Source organism: Neoarius graeffei, chromosome 21, assembly GCF_027579695.1.
Source record: "Neoarius graeffei isolate fNeoGra1 chromosome 21, fNeoGra1.pri, whole genome shotgun sequence".
In the NCBI taxonomy this organism is placed as follows: domain Eukaryota; kingdom Metazoa; phylum Chordata; class Actinopteri; order Siluriformes; family Ariidae; genus Neoarius; species Neoarius graeffei.
Genome location: NC_083589.1, coordinates 20,540,145 through 20,564,481, shown reverse-complemented (window position 1 = coordinate 20,564,481; position 24,337 = coordinate 20,540,145). Strand labels below are relative to the sequence as shown.

Sequence of the window (24,337 nt, the reverse complement as noted above, 5' to 3'; positions counted from 1 at the left end):
CCGCAGCGCCAGCCAACCGGCCCGGGCTTTCCCTCTGCACCGGTGATCTGGGTTTCACTCACCTGAGGTGGGGGAGAGACAGACACAGAAGGGAGAAATGGGAGGGCACCATGGGTGCGGCGGGCCGGCTGGGGTGGGGCCGGCCCCCGCCTCCGCGGTGGGGGAATGGGGCGAGGACGGGACACAGGAGGAGGGGGAGAGAGAGAGAGAGAAGAGGAGAGAAGAGAAGATGCCATCTGCCGTCCTGCCACTGGGACAGCCGCCAAATGGTCCTCCGCCAGCTCGACTGCCTGATCCAGTGACGCCGGGCGGTGGCACCGGACCCACTCCGCAGCTCCTGCTGGCAAACGAGCGACGAACTGTTCCAGCGCCACCTGGTCGAGGATTCCTTCGGCGTTGCGGTTGTTGGCCCTCAGCCACCGCCAGCAGGCGTCCCGGAGCTGCTGGCCAAACGCGAACGGCCGACAGACTTCCTCCAAGCGCAGCGCGTGGAAGCGCTGGCACTGCTGTTCTGGAGTGCGCCCCACGCGCTGGAGGACGGCCCGGCGGAGGTCTGCGTAGGCCAGCCGGTGGTCGACGGGGAGCTGTAGCGGGCCAGCTGTGCTTCTCCCATGAGCAGGGGGAGGACATGCGCCGCGTGCTGCTCCATCGGCCATCCCGAGGCTTCGGCGACTTGCTCAAAGTGCGTGATGAATGCCTCGGGGTCATCCTGCGGGCCCATCTTTGTGACAGTGAGGGGAGATGGGCCCGCAGTAGGAGTGCTGGTGGACCCCGCCGATGCAAGGAGGTGCCGGAACGCCTGTCGATCTTCTTGTTGGGCCAACACCAGGGCCTCGAACCGCTCTTCTTGCTCCTTTCGGAGGGTGAGTAGCACCTGGTGCTGGCTATGCTGGGCCGTGGCAAGGGCGTGGACCAGTTCAGCAAATGGGTAGGACTCCATGGGGCTGTGAGGCTGCTGTGCTCCAGATCCCGGGTTTCGGCACCACTGTAGAAGTCAGAGCAGGTGGGTGGAGCACAGAAGTACGGCAGGCCAGAACTGAGTTCCAAAAACTATTTTATTTTGCACTTTTCAGTAGCAATGTATACTCTCCCAGCCACATGCATACACACACACACACACACACACACACAAGATATCTGGTGCGGGAGAGAGCTCCCTTCCTCTGCTCTCTCTCTCCTTATATAGGGCGTGGTTGCTGGGAAGACACACAAACACAGGTTAATTGCTCTCAGGTGAAGTGATTCTGCCACTTATCTTCCCTGACTCCACCCTCCTGTCACAGACCGGCGCTTGACCACGCCCCCGCTGCCACAGTGATCAATCTAATTAAATCAGTCTCATTAATAATCTCATTAAATCAGTCTCATTGATAATCTCATTAAATCAGTCTCATTAATTAATACCATTAATTTTGGTGCTTAATAATAAATTACCAAACAGCTAAATTATGGTATGTTCCAAATCATTATGATCACTTACCATATTACATAACTCATATGCACCTTGGAATTCTTTTGAGATTTGGGCAACTTCAAAAATATTGGGACAACAAATAAACACACACTGTTTCAATAATAATGGAATTTATTATAACAAAGATAAAAATGAATAATAACAGTTGAAATCTTCAGCAAAGTGTGAGGTATGTATATGTGTGTGTGTGTGTGTGTGTGTGTGTGTGTGTGTGTGTGTGTATTAAAAGGAAATTAAACATGAAACGTAGTGTGTGTGTATTAAAAGGAAATTAAACATTAAACATGAAACATGAGGTATGTCTGTAAAGCCTTCTGGCCTACAACAAAGGAGTTAGCTTTGAATGATGGCTAGGTGTGTGTGTGTGGGGGGGGGAGTTGACCACGTGTTTCTAAGTAAAACAAAGGAATTAGTTTTGGTTGCTAAGACAAAAGAATTAGCTTTGTGTTGCTAGCTAAGGCAAAGGAAGGCTAGCTAGCATGTGTTTGTGTGTGAGAGGCCTGGTGACCACGTGTTTCTAAGTAAAACAAGAGAGTTAACTTGGTTGCTAATTAGACAAAAGAATTAACCGTATGTGGCTAGCTAAGGCCCAAGGATCCTACCTCGTGGAGTTAAGACAAAAGGTGTGTATGTGAGTATGGAGGAGGACCGCCACGTGTTCCCTTGAGACAATACCCTTAACCCTGGATGCTAATGGGACAAAAGAATTAGCCGTAGGCTAATTTCACTAGCTTATAACAGTACTGAATCCACTGAAATCTTGATGCGGTCAAAATGTGTAATAAGGAAATTAAGGATGTTAGTAAGGAATAGAGAAGCATGCACAGCCTATCTATTAAACAATTGAGGGATTAAAACAAAATAGAACAATCATCAATTCAACACGCTGCGTGTCTACAGTGTAAACAATTAAAACATTCCTGAGTTCAAATTCACACTACTTCAAAAAAAATCTAATTCCTAAGACTAGTTTTTATGCCCAAAATGCCAAGTCTTACTTCAGTATCTCGCCCTTCTGTAGAAAGCAGAGAATTCTTGGAGAGGCTGAGTTTCACAGGAGCTCGTGGAGACTTCTGTAGGAAACAGAGAATTCTTGGTCCGATGCTTTGTAGCTCGTGGGAAGAAAAACTCTGGTCAAACAATGTGCACAGCTTTTTAGTTAGAAGGGATCCAGCCACTTCTTAACTTTAAATTAACTGCTTGGGCTGCAGTTTTGTACGTACTTATAAGGAACAAATGAAAACTGGTTGTAACTCAATCTGAGTTTAAAGTCACGCGATTCTAGAATCAACCGTGGCCAAAGGTGAAAGAAGAGCGCGAAACTCTGATTCTTGAGGAAAAGAAAAGACATCTTTATCTGGTTTGCTCGGCAGAGCAAATCTCTTTGTGTCCAGACAGCTGCTCCAGATGGAAAAGAGGGAGAGCGGAAACATGTTCCGTTACTTATGCCTTCATGGAGGATGTGACATTGGTGATCCCGCCCCGGCGTGACGCAGGTCAACGCGGAAGCTGGTGATGGGAGTTGTAGTCCTAAAAGACAATTCAGGCGGTACCTACAGAAGGCACTTTCCTCTGAGTGTGTTACTCCGCCCTGTGTTGCAGCAAAAGCAGCAGTACAACACCACATGGTTCAAAAAGAAGAAGTATGTGTTAGCTTTCACCTTTCCTGGTCAGTAGTTGTTGTATGATAGCTTGTATGACAGCAAGCTGGTGAGAGGGAATTGGCAAGTGACCAAAATTATAGGAAAAATGGAGGGATACACAACAATTGTAATCACTGACAAATTGCTGTGGTATTAGAGGAATAAAGTAATTTGGGAGATGGGGTTAAAGGAAAATAATGGGCCCATAGTGGATAATTTTCCCACATCAGCATGTCCTGAAGTATTTTATTCCTTACTTTCTAATAACCAACTTCTCTGGCATATATGTGTCAGGGATGCAGGTGACAGACAGATATAAAAGCTGAAAGATAAAATCATGAGACAAAATCAAAGTCAATAATCAGGCAAGGCACAAATGGAATATCAAGGGCAGAGTCAAGAGGCGAAGTCTAAAAATACAAAACAAAGTCAAAACCAGAATATCATCACGGAAAATAACGAGGCTTAGTAAAGTCAGGCAGGATATATTGAGTGTTTACTGTGCAGTGAGAGGGCTTAAATAGGTGAAATGCAGAGGTGGACATTAATGAAGTACATTTACTTGAGTACTGTACTTAAGTACACTTTTTGAGTATCTGTACTTTACTTGAGTAATTTTTATTTGGAAACTTATGACTTTAACTTCACTACATTTGAAAGGCAAATATCGTACTTTTTATTCCACTACATTTCTGTCAGGGTCCTCATTACTCGTTACTATGAAGCAGCTTTGAAAGTGCTTTTTTCTTTTCTTTTCTAAAACATGATTAGTTTTTTTCACAGGTGACACTGAGACAGCCTCAGTAATCACTAGGATCACGCCACGTCCATAGACTGTATAAAATCAAGTTCAGTGATTTCTCCGCAGCGTTATTTGAACATAATCAGTTGATGGCAGAATGGAAGGAGGTGGTTCTTCTGGGGAATGCAAGCACTCATGGCTATAGCTATAACCCATGTTTCAGTTTTCTGAAAGGATTAAAGATTTGTTTTGTTTTAAATGTTTGCCGAAAACGAACCACATCACGGCCTACAAAAACTTGCCATCCAACCTGTGGAAGCATATTGAGGTATGTAAAAGTTTTATTCAAAGAGAAAGCTTGCAAGGAAGTTGTCTGTGTTTTAGAGCTAGCGATAATGTTGCAACAGCTATGCAGTCTGGTTAGTCAAATGACTTTCTATGGATTTGCCCGCCAAGTTGCCATCGCCTTGTCCACAGCTAACATTAACAAATAGCTAGTTAACTTGGACACTGTTAGTTAGCATGTAAAAATGGAGTTACACTAAAATGAATAACATTAACTTATCTGAAGTCCTTTCTGAAATAAGTTTTAGCATAATCTTACCAAATAAACATAATGTAGAAATTTTTATTTTCTAGTAGCATTAACTACCCAATATGATTTTGAGTTTGAAAAGGGTTTGCTAGCATGTCAGGTGGAGTTTCACTGACAAGCTATCTTAACGTTAAAACACCATGATGGCACAGCATGCATTCATTTTGTGAATTCACATTTCTGTTAAGCCCTCCGGCTCCACACGGTTGATGTTTCTGACTGGGAACACATTAAGAATGCCTTCCATTTTGTGGCCAACAAAATGCTGGGTGTTAGGCCAAAGAAACCCTAACTGCTGAAACCATGAAAGTGTCTCTCTGCTGAAACCATCAAACTCATAGATAAGCGTAACCAACTCAAGAGATCAAAACCCACTGATGCAAACTGCGCACTGTACTCTCAAGCCAACAAGAAAGTAAAGAAAAGCATAAGGAAAGACGATGAAAAATGGGCCTTGCGAATCGCCAATAAACTTCAACACACCTCTAATACAGGCAACCAATGGGAAGTATGGCATAATATCAAGGTCCTGTCCAGAAGAAAGCAGAAGAACACCTCTGCAGCCTGAGATAGAAATGGCAATTTTATCATAGACAAGGAAAAGAAGCTAGACCGATGGAGAGAACATTTTGAAGAACTCCTGAATCCACCAGTTGGAAACCCAGTTGATATTCTACCTGTAGATCCAGTTGTGGTAGACCTCTTTCTCGATCTCCCGATGTACCCTCCAACTGCAGGTGAAGTTCGAAACGCGCTTCAAAGTTGAAAAATCACAAGGCAGGAGACATAGATCAAATCAGTAATGAGTAGCTCCGGTTTGGTGGCGAAACGACAGTGGAAAAACTCATGCCTATATTTGAGAAAGTTTGGAACTCTGAGTGAGTCCCCACCAACTGGTTGAAAGGGGTCATCACGAAGCTAGGGAAAAAAGGTGACATCTCTTACTGTGAGAACAACCAAGGAATTATGCTTTGCTGTGTTGCGTCTAAGCACTTTCAAATTATTGTTATCTTGAGGTTATCCAATGGTATCGAGGCTATGCTTCGCGAAAACCAATGTGGCTTCTGGAAGAACCGATCATGTATAGACCAGCTCTTCTCGCTGAGAGTCATCATCGAGCGTGCGCTGGAGTTTGACCTACCACTTTATGTCAAGTTCATTGACTTCAAAGCTGCATTTGACTCAGTGAACCAAGAGTTTATCTGGTCTGCCCTGGAACATTATGGGATTCCACAGAAATGCATAAATGTCTTCAAGGCATTCTACACTGACACTGTCAGTTCAGTGCGTGTTGGAGACAACCTTACAGAGTGGTTTGCAGTAAAGTCTGGAACTGGGCAGGGTAACATTCAAGCTCCACTCATCTTTAATCTCATCCTGAACTGGGTGATGGAACAGGGCATGCAGGAGAAAATGGTCTCCAGAGGCTTCCTGCTCCAGAAAAGGAGAAGCTCACGATATGCTGCCGTCGATGTCACTAACATGGATTACGCAGATGATATAGCCGCCCTTGACAGTACCATACCCGGGCTTCAAGAAACCACCGACCATATCGTGAGATATGGCAAGGAAGCAGGCCTACAGATTGGCACAAACAAGACAAAGACCATGCTGATAGGAAGGTCCCATAAACGGCATCCTTACCCTCTTTCTGAGACCCTGGATATAGAGGTCAAGGGAATAAATCTCAAGCAAGCAAATCACTTCCGTTATCTGGGATCCACGATCTCTAGTGATGGCTCAATCAATAAAGAGATTAACACCAGGTTTGGTCTAGCTTCTAGCACCTTTAACGATCTGAATAATATATGGAAGAATAGAGGGATCACATTGAGCACCAAAATTGCAATCTATGAGTGTGGAGTAATCATGACACTGCTCTATGGCTGTGCAAAATGAGCTCTTAAACAACAACAACAACTACAGCATTTGGATGCATTCCATCACAACTGCTTACAAAGGATTTTGAATGTCTGATTTTATGACCGGCAGCACAGTGGTATAGTGGTTAGTGCTGTCGCCTCAAAGCAAGAAGGTCTGGGTTCGAGCCCCGTGGCTGGTGAGGGCCTTTCTGTGTGGAGTTTGCATGTTCTCCCCGTGTCCATGTGGGTTTCCTCCGGGTGCTTCGGTTTCCCCCACAGTCCAAAGACATGCAGGTTAGGTTAACTGGTGGCTCTAAATTGACCGTAGGTGTGAATGTGAGTGTGAATGGTCGTCTGTGTCTATGTGTCGGCCTTGTGATGACCTGGTGACTTGTCCAGGGTGTACCTCGCCTTTCGCCCGTAGTCAGCTGGGATAGGCTCCAGCTTGCCTGCGACCCTGTAGAACAGGATAAAGCAGCTAGAGATGATGAGATTTTATGACCACATTTCAAACCACGAGATAAGGAGAAGAACTGGGTGCTCCACACTAGCAACCGTCATCAGTTATCGACATCTCCTCTACTTCGGCCATGTGGCTAGAATGCTAAGTGAAAGGCTCCCATTACATCTCCTCTACTGGTTGCCCACTCATGGGTCTCAACACGTTGGGCATCCCAGGCTATCCCTGTTGAAGATCTTAGAACAAGACCTCTGGCTCCTCTTGGGTGACGATTGCAACATCTCAGATGGTGCGAGACTAGCATTAGATTGCAACAGGTGGTGTCGCCGCTTGTTAACCGCACTGAATGAATGCAAAAAAATGTGCGCAGGCAGAGCCATCACCTGACGACAACTGAAGACCTGGACAAGGTACATTTCTGTCTTTGGTCATGGCATTAGGTTTTGTAAGTGTTGTGGCAATAATACAATGATGCATTGACAGAAAATTTACTTTTAATACTTAAAGTCTTTTTAAAAGCAAGTACTTCAGTACTTTGACTTAAGTAAAAAAAAAAATGACTGTACAACTTTCACTTGTATAGGAGTAACATTTGACCAGTGGGATCTGTACTTTGACTTAAGTAATGAAGTTGGGTACTTTGTTCACCTCTGGTGAAATGTTGTCTGATCCAGATGTGTGCAAAAGGGAGACTGTTAACGGTAAAGTGCAGGAAGGGCGTTGTAGTCCATGGCAGCCATGTTTGAAGGCAGCTGTGAATTCTAGGAAGAGGGCTCGCTAGTGCAGACATCACAATATGTCATTGCATGTTAATTAAAAACAACACAAATGCAAACATTTTGCTCTAATTATGCACTAATTACAGCTTTATTCATTATGTGCTATGATCTGTAATTGCATGTTGCTTTCAATAATATAAACACTACTTTTAGAGTAATTGTATTTATAGAGTAATTATAACTCTATTTAAATAACCACGGGCTATTACATGCTGCTTGCATAAATACTAATTTTGCTACAAATTTCCATTTTTCTTAGACATAGTTAGTGTAGGATTATGGTCATATGATTTGAACCATGTCTTTGAGACTTTGGGGTGAAAAGACATTTAATGCCATTGCCATACAATATGTGACATATTCACTGAGCAAAGAGACTAACAGAACTGTGAGTTTGTGTGAACACGAGCGTGTGTGCATACGTGTATGCAGTTCAGCTGTCACTGTGTGAAGATGTATTACAAAACTAATGATTGCTTCTGGTTCCAAAGGGAGTAATTGCAAACGTCTCTTCTAGCACTAGGGAATGCATTTCAGTGTGTGTGTGTGTGTGTGTGTGTGTGTGTGTGTGTGAGAGAGAGAGAGAGAGAGAGAGAGAGAGATCAAAAGAGAAGCCTTTCTTTTTATCTCTATCTCCAAGCCCTTTGGTTTTATGGTCATCTCCTCTCTCTTTCTCGCGCTCTCTCACACACACTAAAAATATGAAATGTGTAGTTTGCCAATGCTACAATTCTGTATCTAAGGTTATTTTGCTGCATTCCCATATTCACTGAACTACAATTCCAACAAATTTGATGTGTATATAAACCCTGACATGCTGTAAAATGATCCTATAATCAATATCACTATCTAATGGTAGACAGAGGCCTATGAGATATACATACTACACTTTCATCAGTGGAGGATTCATTAAGTTCCATAAAGTAAGCTAGTACTGGTACACACACACACACACACACACACACACACACACACACACACACAACCTCAAAGTTAAACAATAGGTATTTATTCACTGGTAATGCTGTGTGCAAATTAATCAGTTTTGACCTTGTGGTCATTTCACTTAATTCTACTCTACCTTAATTATTACACATAGACTTTACTGGTTAACTTCAGAATGGCATTTTTTTTTAGCACTAACTAGGTCTTATTTTGGGACATAAATATCTTTCTATTATGAATTAAAGTATAAGTGGAAGTTCCTTTTTTTTTTTTTGTAAACTAAGTGCGTCTGACAGGATCCTGTGTCCATCAAAAATGTCCTGTCCATAAAACACTCACCATATGATGAGGTTGTAAATGATTTTTTAAGAAAATTTTTTTCTCTTTTGTTGTTTTTGGCAGCAGAGAAACACAAAAAAACTGAGGTTTGATTTTGGGACTATTGTGGACCTGAAAAGTACACTGCAAAAAACTGAAAACTGAATTTGAAGAGAACATTCCTTAATACTAGTGAAATTACCTTGCTGTATGGACAGATACTTTTACTTATCTTGGAATAAGCTGGTTACAATCTAGAACTAGCTTTAATAATCTCAGAGTTGGTGTCTTGTATTCTTCTATACTGCAAATATGATATCTTAACAAGTTAGAATATCTTGAATATAGTAGAAACGGGGGTGGCACGGTGGTGTAGTGGTTACCGCTGTCACCTCACAGCAAGAAGGTCCGGGTTCGAGCCCCGTAGCCGGCGAGGGCCTTTCTGTGCGGAGTTTGCATGTTCTCCCCGTGTCCGCGTGGGTTTCCTCCGGGTGCTCCGGTTTCCCCCACAGTCCAAAGACATGCAGGTTAGGTTAACTGGTGACTCTAAATTGACCGTAGGTGTGAGTGTGAATGGTTGTCTGTGTCTATGTATCAGTCCTGTGATAACCTGGCTACTTGTCCAGGGTGTACCCTGCCTTTCACCCATAGTCAGCTGGGATAGGCTCCAGCTTGCCTGCGACCCTGTACAAGAGGATAAAGCGGCTAGAGATAATGAGATAGTCGAAACGATCTAGCATTTCCTATTAGAAGAATACAAGACACCAACTCTGAGATTATAAAAACTACAACCCCGATTCCAAAAAAGTTGGGACAAAGTACAAATTGTAAATAAAAACGGAATGCAATAATTTACAAATCTCAAAAACTGATATTGTAATCACAATACAACAAAGACAACATATCAAATGTCGAAAGTGAGACATTTTGAAATTGCTTGCCAAATATTGGCTCATTTGAAATTTCATGACAGCAACACATCTCAAAAAAGTTGGGACGGGGCAATAAGAGGCTGGAAAAGTTAAAGGTACAAAAAAGGAACAGCTGGAGGACCAAATTGCAACTCATTAGGTCAATTGGCAATAGGTCATTAACATGACTGGGTATAAAAAGAGCATCTTGGAGTGGCAGCGGCTCTCAGAAGTAAAGATGGGAAGAGGATCACCTTATCTCATCTCATTATCTCTAGCTGCTTTATCCTGTTCTACAGGGTCGCAGGCAAGCTGGAGCCTATCCCAGCTGACTACGGGCGAAAGGCGGGGTACACCCTGGACAAGTCGCCAGGTCATCACAGGGCTGACACATAGACACAGACAACCATTCACACTCACATTCACACCTACGGTCAATTAAGAGTCACCAGTTAACCTAACCTGCATGTCTTTGGACTGTGGGGGAAACCGGAGCACCCGGAGGAAACCCACACAGACACGGGGAGAACATACAAACTCCACACAGAAAGGCCCTCGCCGGCCACGGGGCTCGAACCCAGACCTTCTTGCTGTGAGGCGACAGCGCTAACCACTACACCACCGTGCCGCCATGAAGAGGATCACCAATCCCCCTAATTCTGCATCGAAAAATAGTGGAGCAATATCAGAAAGGAGTTTGACAGTGTAAAATTGCAAAGAGTTTGACCATATCATCATCTACAGTGCATAATATCATCAAAAGATTCAGAGAATCTGGAAGAATCTCTGTGCATAAGGGTCAAGGCCGGAAAACCATACTGGGTGCCCGTGATCTTCGGGCCCTTAAGGCCAATTTATGCTGACAACGCAGTCCTCGCAGATGGTGTCGCAGATGGCGTCTGCGTAGCCCCCCCCCCTTCGCAGATGCTCTGCGCGCACCTCGCAAAAATTGTGACCACCGCAGAAGCCTCACAGACAGCGTCGCAGACAAGAGGGCTCTGATTGGTCCACTCTACATCCGCTGTACACGCACTTCCGCTTCCCTATTTTCCCGGTTTGTTTTGTTTTCACTACCACCATTTTTAAAAACATGAGCGAAGATGGAGCAGCACGAAGAGCAGTTGATCGAGGAAGTGAGGAAGTACATACATCTATACGACTCCAGTTCTAGTCATTATAAGTAACCAGAGGATAAACACTCCACTGACCACACCCACCAGCTACTCCTAGCGATTTCGCAACTTCGCGCCCCCTTGCGTTGTGGCGGTGAATAACATCGCATACGCCTATTACTCCCCGCTCCATGATAAATTACAACTGTCTGCGAAAAGCTATCTGCGAAAGCCTTGTCGCAAGAGCATGCAGGGGCCCTTAGACGGCACTGCATCACATACAGGCATGCTTCTGTATTGGAAATCACAAAATGGGCTCAGGAATATTTCCAGAGAACATTATCTGTGAACACAAGTCACCGTGCCATCCGCCGTTGCCAGCTAAAACTCTATAGTTCAAAGAAGAAGCCATATCTAAACATGATCCAGAAGCACAGACATCTTCTCTGGGCCAAGGCTGATTTAAAATGGACTGTGGCAAAGTGGAAAACTGCTCTGTGGTCAAAATTTGAAGTTCTTTATGGAAATCAGGGACGCCGTGTCATTCGGAATAAAGAGGAGAAGGACGACCCAAGTTGTTATCAGCGCTCAGTTCAGAAGCCTGCATCTCTGATGGTATGGGGTTGCATTATTGCGTATGGCATGGGCAGCTTACACATCTGGAAAGACACCATCAATGCTGAAAGGTATATCCAGGTTCTAGAGCAACATATGCTCCCATCCAGACGACATCTCTTTCAGGGAAGACCTTGCATTTTCCAACATGACAATGCCAAACCTGTTCTCCCCGTGTCCGCGTGGGTTTCCTCCGGGTGCTCCGGTTTCCCCCACAGTCCAAAGACATGCAGGTTAGGTTAACTGGTGACTCTAAATTGACCGTAGGTGTGAATGTGAGTGTGAATGGTTGTCTGTGTCTATGTGTCAGCCCTGTGATGACCTGGCGACTTGTCCAGGGTGTACCCCGCCTTTCGCCTGTAGTCAGCTGGGATAGGCTCCAGCTTGCCTGCGACCCTGTAGAACAGGATAAAGCGGCTAGAGATGATGAGATGAGATGAGACAATGCCAAACCACATACTGCATCAATTACAGCATCATGGCTGCGTAGAAGAAGGGTCCGGGTACTGAACTGGCCAGCCTGCAGTCCAGATCTTTCACCCATAGTAAACATTTGGCACATCATAAAACGGAAGATATGACAAAAAAGACCTAAGACAGTTGAGCAACTAGAATCCTACATTAGACAAGAATGGGTTAATATTCCTATCCCTAAACTTGAGCAACTTGTCTCCTCGGTCCCCAGACGTTTACAGACTGTTGTAAAGAGAAAAGGGGATGTCTCACAGTGGTAAACATGGCCTTGTCCCAACTTTGTTGAGATGTGTTGTTGTCATGAAATTTAAAATCACCTAATTTTTCTCTTTAAATGATACATTTTCTCAGTTTAAACATTTGATATGTTGTCTATGTTCTATTCTGAATAAAATATGGAATTTTGCAACTTCCACATCATTGCATTCCGTTTTTATTTACAATTTGTACTTTGTCCCAACTTTTTTGGAATCGGGGTTGTAGTTCTAGATTGCAACCAACTTATTCCAAGATGTCTTCTCAAGTAAAGTTATCTGTCCATGGAGTAAAATAATTGCACTCGTATTAAGGAATTTTCTTCTCAAATTCAGTTTTCAGCTTTTTGCAGTGTATACCCTGATTGTGAAACAGCCCTTATAATAATATCCATTCTTCTGGGATGGCTTTCCACTCGATTTTGGGGTGTGGCTGTGGGGATTTGGGATCATTCAGCTGCAAGAGCATTAGTGAGATCAGGCACTGATGTTGATTGAGGAGGTCTGGGGTGCAGTCAGTGTTCCAGTTCATCCCAAAGGTGTTCAATGGGGTTGAGGTCAGGGCTCTGTGCAGGACACTTGAGTTCTTCCACTCCAACCAACACACCATGTCTTCATGGAGCTCACAGGATCATTGTGATGCTGGAACAGGTTTGGACCTCTTAGTTCCAGTGAAGGGAAATTGTAAAGCTACAGCATACAGGTCACAGCAAAAATAAAAGGGGAGACTTCTTTTTCTTAATTTCCCTGAGGGAACCCTTCCAAAGGGATCAATAAAGTTTTATCTAATCTACAGAGACATTCTATACAGTTTTGTACCTCTGTTATGACCTGGCTCAAAACTGTAACAAAAGAGGAGGACACACATCTTTAAATTAGAAAACTCAAGGATTTATTGGAATAAACATAAACAAAACTTAAACTGAAGAAAGAGTAAAAGGCAAACAAAAAAAAAACAAATGGGTCAGTATTGTCAGTCTGGCATGCTTTGGCACACTCACCTGAAGAAGTCTCTGGTGCATTCCAGACTGTGCACGCATCGAGCAACTTCTCGCACACACGCTGTTAACAATGCGCACCTGCACCTGATTGAGGAGCAATATGTGCTCCTATATAAGGACTGCTTAGACGCACGAATAGTCTTTATTATGCTACATCAGTACGCATTACTGAGCCTTTCTACCTGAGTTTGATTTCCTGGTTTCCTTATTGTTGTTTCTGTTCCTCATTCCCATTTTCACTCTGCCTCTGATATCCTGTTTTCACCTTGCCCGACCCTTTGCCTGTTTCACGATTTGGATTTAGCCTGCTGATTTGGATTGTTTGCCTGTGTCTGTTTTCACTCTTGTATATATCTTCACCTTTGCAAATAAATATACTTCTGTACATACATCCACCTACCTCATACCTGACACAATACTTCACTAAACCATGGATGTAGCGGAGTTATTTCAGCACACAATTCCACACCGCTTCCAGGTTTCTCTGTCTCAGCCCCTTGCCTCGTATTTCCAGCTGAGTTCTGACTGGAGTCCCCCAGCACTCTACTATGAAATATATCATCCTTGGGGATTCAGTTTTCAGTGTGACTTTTTCTATGAGGACCTCTAAGCGCCCAAGCCACCAGAACCCATCTGGGTAAGTTTTATCCTCATGTTTATTTCTGGACAAGCAGGCCAATGGGTGGATTACCTGATCAGAGTAGAGCATCCATGCCTCCAGAGCTCACAGACCTTTTTTGCCATGCTGAGGTCCATCTATGAATCTTTGGAAAAGGAGGACCGCCATGAAATTTTTTGGGAGGAGGCTGTCATGCCTGAGGCTGACACAGCAGCAGCAGAGGAGGCCGTTGCTCCAGAGCTCCCTTCAGTGGCTTTTGCAGAGACAGCAGAGGAGGCTGTCATTCCAGAGCTGGTTCTTCAGTCTGCTTCAAAGCCAGCACCTGAACCAGAGCCTGCATCAGAACCAGCATGTGCACGAGTGCCTGAACCTGAATCCACACTTGAACCCAAGCCTGCATCAGAACCAGTATCTGAACCAGAGCACCAGCCAGTGTCAGTGCCAGCATCAGTTCCAGTGCTAGTGCCAACGTCAGAGCCCACGCCAGTGTCTACTCCAGAACCAGCGCCAGAGTCGGAGTCAGCACCAGTGTCTGCTCCAGAACCAATGCCAGAGTCGGAGTCAGAGTCAGAGCCCATGCCTATTCCAGAGCCAGTGCCAGAGTCGGAGTCAGTGCCAGCATCTGTTCCAGAACCAGTGCCAGCACCAGAGTCTGAGCCAATGCCAGAACCTGAGCCTGTTCCAGAACCAGTGTCCAAGGACGATGGAGCTGCCTCAGCTGATAATGAAGGTGTCATCCTGCCACCGCCTGGACATGAAGGTGGTGTCGTCCCGCCGCCAGGTCCTAACCAGGACCGAAGCCATGAGCTGACAGAGCTTGACCCCATGCCAGAGTCCAGTCAAGAGTCCAAGTCAAGTCCAGTGTTCAAACTAAAGTCAAGTCCAGTGTCCAAGTCAAGTCCAGAGTTCGAACTACAGTCCAGTCCTGGATCTGAGTCAAGTCCAGGGTCCAAGTGAAGTCCAGAGTCTGAGCATGCTTCCTGCCCAGAGCCCAAGTCATTTCCTGAGCCTGAATCCAGCCCAGAACCGGAGTCATCGCCACAGCTCAAGCCCGAGTCTTCTCCACAGCTCAAGCCCAAGTCCGGTCCAGAACCAGAGTTATCTCCAGAGCTCGAGTCCAGCCCAGAGCTCGAGCACACTACCAACCCTGAGTCCGAGCCAGATCCAGAGCTCAAGCCTGAGTCTTCACCTGAGCTGGAGCCTGAGTCCAGCCCAGAGCTCAAGTCATCTCCAGAGCCTAACACCAGTGCAAGTCAGGAGTCCAAGTCTTGTCCTGAGCCTGAGCCCCCACTGGAGCCAAGAGGGATGGATTTTCAGTCCCAGAGGGAGCTCTTTGGGGGGGGGCTCTGTCAGTCCGGCACGCTTTGGCACGCTCACCTGAAGAACTCTCTGGCACATTCCAGACTGTGCACGTGTTGAGTGACCTCTCGCACACGCGCCATTAACAACATGCGCCTGCACCTGATTGAGGAGCAATATTTGCTCTGAAATAAGGAGCACTGCTTAGACACACACATAGTTACTTGTTTCACGATTTGGATTTAGCCTGCCAATTTGGATTGTTTGCCTGTGTCTGTTTTCATGCTTGTATATATCTTTACCTTTGTAAATAAATATACTTCTACACATACATCTGCATACCTCATACCTGACAAGTATGGATAGTCAGTAATCAATAGTGTAAGGAAAGTGTCTGGATGAATGGAACACAAGGTGTGGTGCCCTGTTAAAAATAAATTATTATTATTATCTCATCTCATTATCTCTAGCCGCTTTATCCTTCTACAGGGTCGCAGGCAAGCTGGAGCCTATCCCAGCTGACTACGGGCGAAAGGCAGGGTACACACCCTGGACAAGTCGCCAGGTCATCACAGGGCTGACACATAGACACAGACAACCATTCACACTCACACCTACAATCAATTTAGAGTCACCAGTTAACCTAACCTGCATGTCTTTGGACTGTGGGGGAAACCGGAGCACCCGGAGGAAACCCACGCGGACACGGGGAGAACATGCAAACTCCACACAGAAAGGCCCTCGCCAGCCGCGGGGCTCGAACCCGGACCTTCTTGCTGTGAGGCGATAGCGCTAACCACTACACCACCGTGCCGCCATTATTATTAATAATAATAATAATAATGCAAAAAAAAAAACACAAACCAAGAAGACCTAGAAAGGACAGCTGCCACCTGTCCCTTCCCCTCTCTCTCTCTGGTATCTGCCAAACTGATCTTATATAGCAGCTGAACCAGGTAAGACAGGCCTCAGGTGAGTAGGTGAGAGGAGCCAACACAAAACAGGAAAACCAAATTATCCCAGAGATCATTACAGCTTCCAACTTTGTGGCAACAGTTTGATGAAGTATAGGTGTGATGGGTTCACCACATATGGGTGTGATGGTTCACATATTTTTCCAGTTAGTGTATCTTGCCTTTTTTCTTTGATTGATTTTTCCCTTTTTCCCTTGACATTTTCCACTACCTCCAAAGAAGTTGCAATTCTAATGTAATCACTATAAAAAAGCATTTAAGTGTTTCTTAATATGGTTTACATAATCTCTAAGTTTGAAAATTGTTCCTATAATCTTTAATGGTTTTTATTAGTGCATGCTTTTCCCAACTCCATTGTACATAACACAAATAAAGTACTTTATTGCATTTTTATTGAAGACCAAAACAGAGGTCTGAGATAAGATTTGTGTCTACACAACAGCACAAAACAACTGCTAAGCAGAAGCATTTCAGTAGCACCATGGGAATTTTCACATGATGGACAATTTTTGATGAAACTTTTGTTGCACAAATGATTTCAGCCCATTTGTGCATCATTTTCTATGGCTGAATTAGAGACACCTGTCTTGGTCAAATACAGTTGTTTCTCAGTCTCTCTCTCTGTCTCTTTTGTAATAGGTCTTTCTCTCTCCCCTCATGCAGGGAGCTTCTAGACAGCAATAAATCATTGCACTGATGGATGGGCTGAAATTGCTGCAAAGGAGCTCCACCAGGTCGCTGCACCAGGTACTGTTTCCACAGCAACCCCACATCTCTGGTAACAACCTCTATAGAAATGATTGTCAGGACTGTCTGTCTGTTTGTCTGTGTGTGTGTCTTTCTCTCTCTCTCTGCGTGTGTGTGCATGCGTGCGTGCGTGTGTGCGTGTACATGTGTGCATATGTCATGGTAAAGGCGAAGGCAAAGGTCTGTGGTTTCAGACAGTGCACAGCAAAATAGGATAAAACCAGCAAAACTTAGCTAAAACTAAGAATTCATTTGTCTTTCTCTGAACATGTCAGATATGAAAGTGAATCTGTCTTCTTATTCACATACTCGGGTGTCATAATGTTTATACTCCATAGCTGTCAGCATTAACCCTATCTCTCTTTAGATCACTCAAAGAGATCTGTGTTTGTAGCAGGCTCTAATTCTCCATAGTGTACCATATGGCAATTTAAAGCCATATGGTTTATTTTTCTCAATTTTCATCAGTGAATTTAGATTTCTCACACAATATTAGATTACAAGGAAAAATACAGACCAATACTGAATTTAGAAAAACACTCTGTTACAAATTAAGCCTTAGGACATTGATTTTTTTAAACTAATTTGAGGAAATCAAGGATGGCTACAAACAGAGTCAGTAGAAAGGCAGTGTTAGAGTGAGAAATGTATCTCTCGGTAAGTCATAAACACAGCTCTTTAATGAAACATTTTATTACCATCCTGCTCAAACCTTTGGACATATAAAGCCTGCCATGCATTGTTATCCATCCAAGAATTAAATTATATAGAACTCCCTCTTCAAGTACTCACTTGCCTCTAGGTCCTATTACAGTCGTTGTGAAATAGAATACAATGATTCATTATGATTTTGTATTATTAATTTTTGCACCCTGTATAATATTACACTGTATTCTTGTATAATACTATAATATTATTATACAAGATGCATAAACTGACAGTGGTGCATTGTTTCTCTACTATTACGAGGATTATAGAGGTACAGTTGTACTGGTACTTCTTACAACTTATACTTCTCCACTTTCACTAACATCTCAACCTGTACAATTTCATCAGTATCCCTGCAACTGGCTCATACATACCATTGAAATCCATCTAAATCCATTAAGAAATATAAATACAAATAGTTCAATAGAAATTAATAGCATTCTCAGTTAAATTTCTTCATAAGGACTAATCACCTATCCCAAGTTTGCGTTCTCTCTTGCACAACTTTCTTTTGATGCTCAGACAATGATTCTAAAATCATTGAATAACTCTATGTACAGTACCAGTCAAAAGTTTGGACACACCTTCTGATTCAATGTCTGTCTTTATTTTTATGAATAGAAAGGCATTTCATGTCTTAAACGGGGTTCTAACAAAATATCGGCATAGTGGCACCAGTCATAACAGCTGGGGGTTCGGGGGCCACCTTAGGCCCCTGAAAGCTCACAGGTTCTACACAGCAAATTCATCAGTGTTGAATTAACACTTTCAGAGTTAATCTGGGTCCAATTGGACCTATATAAACACAGTAGTGTGTTAAATCAACACTCTGGGTGTTAATTCAACACTGGGGATTTTGCTGTGTACATGTTCAGAGATGCATTCTAGTGTTTTTCCTGGCACTTGCAGGCCTCCCTGAAAGTCACTCTTTTTTGGTAATTTTAATGAGATTTTATTTGCCAAAAGTTGCTGTGATTGCTTTTGATTGAAGACTTATTATAATTAATATTTAAATAATATTGGCTGGCTTTGAGTGGTATATCAGATATATTCCATTCAGCTAGCATGATATTGAACGAGTCGAAGACAAGTAGCTGAATGGAATATATCTGATATATCAAGAAAAAAGACAGCCATTCTTCTTCTTCTTCTTCTTATTATTATTATTATTATTATGCATATACATTCAATGAAACAATTATAAATTTTACAAAAAGTTAAGAACAGGGGAGTAACTTACCAATATTGAATGCTGATTCTGATCGAATGTAATTCAATGTTCTGTCAATCAATTGTACATGTACAAAGTCAAAGTTCTAACAGTAAAAATGGTACAAGTCCAAAAAGCCTGAACAACAACTCAATTTATATACAAGTGTTGCCATACAAAACAAACCTCGCCCGGCAGCACTTATTTTAGTGCTTTTGATTCTGACAACATTTTACAAGTGTTCCCTCTTCACTTTTCAAAGTCAGCTAATATAAAACATCATAGCAGCTATCTTAGACTATGCATGACATCGCTATGGTGTAGACATTATGGCTATTTCGGGGGTGGGGGAGGAGAGTGTAGTATTTTATCATAATAAATATACTGCATATTTAAGGAAAACAAGATGGACTTGAAATACAGGTTAAATATAATAACTATAGTGACTACTGAACAATACACAGTGAAGATGTTTCAGGTTTTTTATACATGTGGCTTATAATGACAATTGAAAGTAATATATTGGTTCTATTTTCAAGTGGCATTGGAAGGTCTTCTAAACTCAATTGTGTGCAGTATATGTAAGCATAGTGCAAATGTGTTTGTGGAAATAATGGTATTACAGGTGAAGTAAACAGCTTTATTGCAAATTTCTGTACAGTGTCAACTGATTTAGAATATTATTAGACACTTGTTGCTGTATGTTTATTTAGCAGTTTTTCTACCTATGTATATATTTATTTTTTAAGTCATGGTGTCAGATCAAAGTGCAAACATTCATATGAAGGAGATTGCATTTGAAATATATTACCTACAGTAATTGTTAAACAATACCATTTGCAAATTTAGCAGTTTTGTTATATACATATCATAGATTATAATTACTGGCCTATTAAATTATTGAATATTCATCCATCCATTATCTGTAGCTGCTTATCCTGTGCAGGGTCGCAGGCAAGCTGGAACCTATCCCAGCTGACTATGGGTGAGAGGTGGGGTACACCCTGGACAAGTCGCCAGATCATCGCAGGGCTGACACACAGAGACAAACAACCATTCACACTCAGTCAATTTAGAGCCACCAATTAACCTAACATGCATGTCTTTGGACTGTGAGGGAAACCAGAGCACCCGGAAGAAACTCACGCAGACACAGGGAGAACATGCAAACTCCACATAGAAAGGCCCTCATGCACTGCTAGGCTCAAACCCAGGACCTTCTTGCTGGGAGGTGACAGTGCTAACCACTACACCACCGTGCTGCCATTATTGAATATCCTATTTGTTAATCTTGTAAGATTCTATTTTGATTCATTCTATTTTACGAATCGAGAGGCATCTCTATGCAAATGGTTTTGTATGCAGTATGTGTGAGCATAAATGTGTTTGCTGATTAATGCTATTATATGTGAAGTTAGCAGTTTTCAGGAGTTTTTATATACATTATTACATAACATACTGTGAGTTGGCTTAGTGGTTGTGTGTCCGCCTCTCGATCGGGAGATCGGGAGTTCTACTCACGGTCAGGTCATACCAAAGACCATCATAAAAATGGATGGGTGTAGATGGTGCCGGTACCGCACTTCCTGATCTCTTCAAATTCCAGATTAATTTATTGTTTTGCTGATCACCAAAAGAACTGTGGCTTATGTGCTCTGACTGCCATACCAACAAGCCTGGCTCTTTAGTGTTGTGGTCAAGGTGCAGGTTTGGCATCCTATAAACCTGGGTTCAAGGCAGGATAAGGTGACTGTTCTCCTGCTTCGCTACAGAGGTAAACCGAACTAGCATGACAATGCATAACAACTAGCATGTCAGTGACAATCTCCACGTAGCTCAAGCAGCTATGCAGTGGAGCATGTCCGAATGTAGAACATTCGCATGGTGGCACGCTATCACTGCTGCATGGGAATAACAAGAGAAAATTAAACAAAAGACCACATTTTCAAGATTAACAAGTCTTTTTATTAATGTAGCGGCAACTTTTACAGCCGTATTGGCAATATTGTGGGCATAGTGGTAAGGAAACATTGCGTATCAGCCCAATACACTGAAAAGTCCTAGTTAGAACCCTACTTAAAGTAATGATGGACTGTCGTTTCTCTTTACTTACTGTAGTTGAGCAGTTCTTGACATAATATGGATTACTACAAATGTGGAATAGGGCTATTTACTGTATTTTTATTATTTACTATTTACGGTTTGATCTCAAACGCAGTTAGAAGGCAAGAAATCCCACTCATTAACTTTTGACGAGGCACAGCTGTTAATTGAAGAACATTCCAGGTTACTACCTCATGAGGCTGGTTAAGCTGCCAATAGTGTGCAAAGCGTCAAGGTAAACAATGGCTACTTTGAAGAATCTAAAATATGAAACATATTTTTTTTCTTTTAAACACTTTTTTGTTGACCACATAATTCCATATATGTTCCATATGTTAGTTTTGGTGTCTTCAGTGTTGTTCTACAATGTAGAAAATATTCAAAATATAGAAAAACCTATGAATGAATAGGTGTGTCCAAACTTTTGATTGGTACTGTATATCTACATACATAAAAATAAATAGCTTTCAATAATTTCTTTTTTTTATCCATTATAAATGAATTTCCCTTCTTCTTCTCTCTTCTCACTTGTGAGACCAAAAACAGCACAAAAATGAACCATATTGAAGACAGATTAAGCCTTGCTTACAGGAAAGACACTGTCTGGTTGTCCCCCAGGAGAAATTATCATGTGATTCGTGACATCACGCACAAGGGGTCTATGGGTAATTTAGAGTAGCCAGTTGACCTAATCCGCTTATCTTTGGACTGTGGGAGGAAACCAGAGCACCTGGAAGAAATCCACGCAGGCACGAGGAGAACATGCAACCTCCACACAGAAAGGCCCCAGTCGACCACAATGTTTGAGCCTAGAATGTTTCTGCTATGAGGTGACAGTGCTAATCATTGCACCACCATGATGCCCTCAATAAAATAATGCTACAATCAAAATTCTGATTCTGCTGCTGTTCTGTGTAGTAAGTGTGTACTGTGTGGTTACTTACCTATATTACCTTATACAACCCCGATTCCAAAAAAGTTGGGACAAAGTAGAAATTGTAAATAAAAAACGGAATGCAATGATGTGGAAGTTTCAAAATTCCATATTTTATTCAGAACAGAACATAGATGACATATCAAATGTTTAAACTGAGAAAATGTATCATTTAAAGAGAAAAATTAGATGATTTTAAATTTCATGACAACAACACATCTCAAAAAAGTTGGGACAAGGCCATGTTTACCACTGTGAGACATCCCCTTTTCTCTTTACAACAGTCTGTAAACGTCTGGGGACTGAGGAGACAAGTTGCTCAAGTTTAGGGATAGGAATGTTAACCCATTCTTGTCTAATGTAGGATTCTAGTTGCTCAACTGTCTTAGGTCTTTTTTGTCGTATCTTCCGTTTTATGATGCACCAAATGTTTTCTATAGGTGAAATATCTGGACTGCAGGCTGGCCAGTTCAGTACCCGGACCCTTCTTCTACGCAGCCATGATGCTGTAATTGATGCAGTATGTGGTTTGGCATTGTCATGTTGGAAAATGCAAGGTCTTCCCTGAAAGAGATGTCGTCAGGATGGGAGCATATGTTGCTCTAGAACCTGAATATACCTGTTAGCATTGATGGTGTCTTTCCAGATGTATAAGCTGCCCATGCCACACGCACTAATGCAACCCCATACCATCAGAGATGCAGGCTTCTGAACTGAGCGCTGATAACAACTTGGGTCGTCCTTCTCCTCTTTAGTCCGAACGACATGGCGTCCCTGATTTCCATAAAGAACTTCAAATTTTGATTTGTCTGACCAAAGAACAGTTTTCCACTTTGCCACAGTCCATTTTAAATGAGCCTTGGCCCAGAGAAGACGTCTGCGCTTCTGGATCATGTTTAGATACGGCTTCTTCTTTGAACTATAGAGTTTTAGCTGGCAACGGCGGATGGCACAGTGAATTGTGTTCACAGATAATGTTCTCTGGAAATATTCCTGAGCCCATTTTGTGATTTCCAATACAGAAGCATGCCTGTATGTGATGCAGTGCCATCTAAGGGCCCGAAGATCATGGGCACCCAGTATGGTTTTCTGGCCTTGACCCTTACGCACAGAGGTTCTTCCAGATTCTCTGAATCTTTTGATGATATTATGCACTGTAGATGATGACATGTTCAAACTCTTTGCAATTTTACACTGTTGAACTCCTTTCTGATATTGCTCCACTATTTATTGGTGCAGAATTAGGGGGATTGGTGATCCTCTTCCCATCTTTATTTCCGAGAGCCGCTGCCACTCCAAGATGCTCTTTTTATACCCAGTCATGTTAATGACCTATTGCCAATTGACCTAATGAGTTGCAATTTGGTCCTCCAGCTGTTCCTTTTTTGTACCTTTAACTTTTCCAGCCTCTTACTGCCCCTGTCCCAACTTTTTTGAGATGTGTTGCTGTCATGAAATTTCAAATGAGCCAATATTTGGCATGAAATTTCAAAATGTCTCACTTTCGACATTTGATATGTTGTCTATGTTCTATTGTGAATACAATATCAGTTTTTGAGATTTGTAAATTATTGCATTCCATTTTTATTTACAATTTGTACTTTGTCCCAACAGCGGCACGGTGGTGTAGTGGTTAGCGCTGTCGCCTCACAGCAAGAAGGTCCGGGTTCGAGCCCCGTGGCCGGCGAGGGCCTTTCTGTGTGGAGTTTGCATGTTCTCCCCGTGTCCGCGTGGGTTTCCTCCGGGTGCTCCAGTTTCCCCCACAGTCCAAAGACATGCAGGTTAGGTTAACTGGTGACTCTAAATTGACCGTAGGTGTGAATGGTTGTCTGTGTCTATGTGTCAGCCCTGTGATGACCTGGCGACTTGTCCAGGGTGTACCCCGCCTTTCGCCCGTAGTCAGCTGGGATAGGCTCCAGCTTGCCTGCGACCCTGTAGAACAGGATAAAGCAGTTACAGATAATGAGAATGAGATGAGACTTTGTCCCAACTTTTTTGGAATTGGGGTTGTACTTGCATACATTTAATATGTATGTATTTATTGTATTATGTTGAGTGAATTGAATTGTTCTCTATGTTGCCCACAGTCCAGTAGGCACAGTGTATCCTACTGTCTATATACACTGTATATTAGTAATGGGTGGGATGACAATAAAAAGTGAGGAAACTGCATACAGATTGCATTGATATTTTAGGGTTTACCAAAATCAGTTTCTTAAGACACGTTATCTTGTAAATAAGGACCATGAACTTGAATATTTCTGGAACAATATCTACTTTTAGCAGCTTTCCATTCAAATCATCTTTACACCCTCTTATTAAGAAGATGGCCTAAAAAGCCTCTCTCTCTCTCTCTCTCTGAAGTCTCTTTATAGAACACAAGACTGAATGGCAAAAATGATAAATGGTCATTATGTCTCACATCATGTGATGACCTTGGCTCCAACATCAGCTACCTGTAGAGACAGTGTGTCATCTGTGTGAATGCAGCTAAATTAAGCATGCATTTGTTCCCTGTTGCTTGAGTCCCTATTTACTGTGAAAAAGCCATCTACTCT

The 24,337-nt window shown here is 42.8% G+C and overlaps 1 protein-coding gene across 1 annotated transcript in view; it reads right to left on the bottom strand.

Moving 5' to 3' along the window:
- LOC132869568 (glutamate receptor ionotropic, kainate 2) overlaps window positions 1-24,337 on the bottom strand; it is a 219,363-nt gene that overhangs the window by 91,200 nt on the left and 103,826 nt on the right. The gene's annotated exons all lie outside the window — the stretch shown is intronic.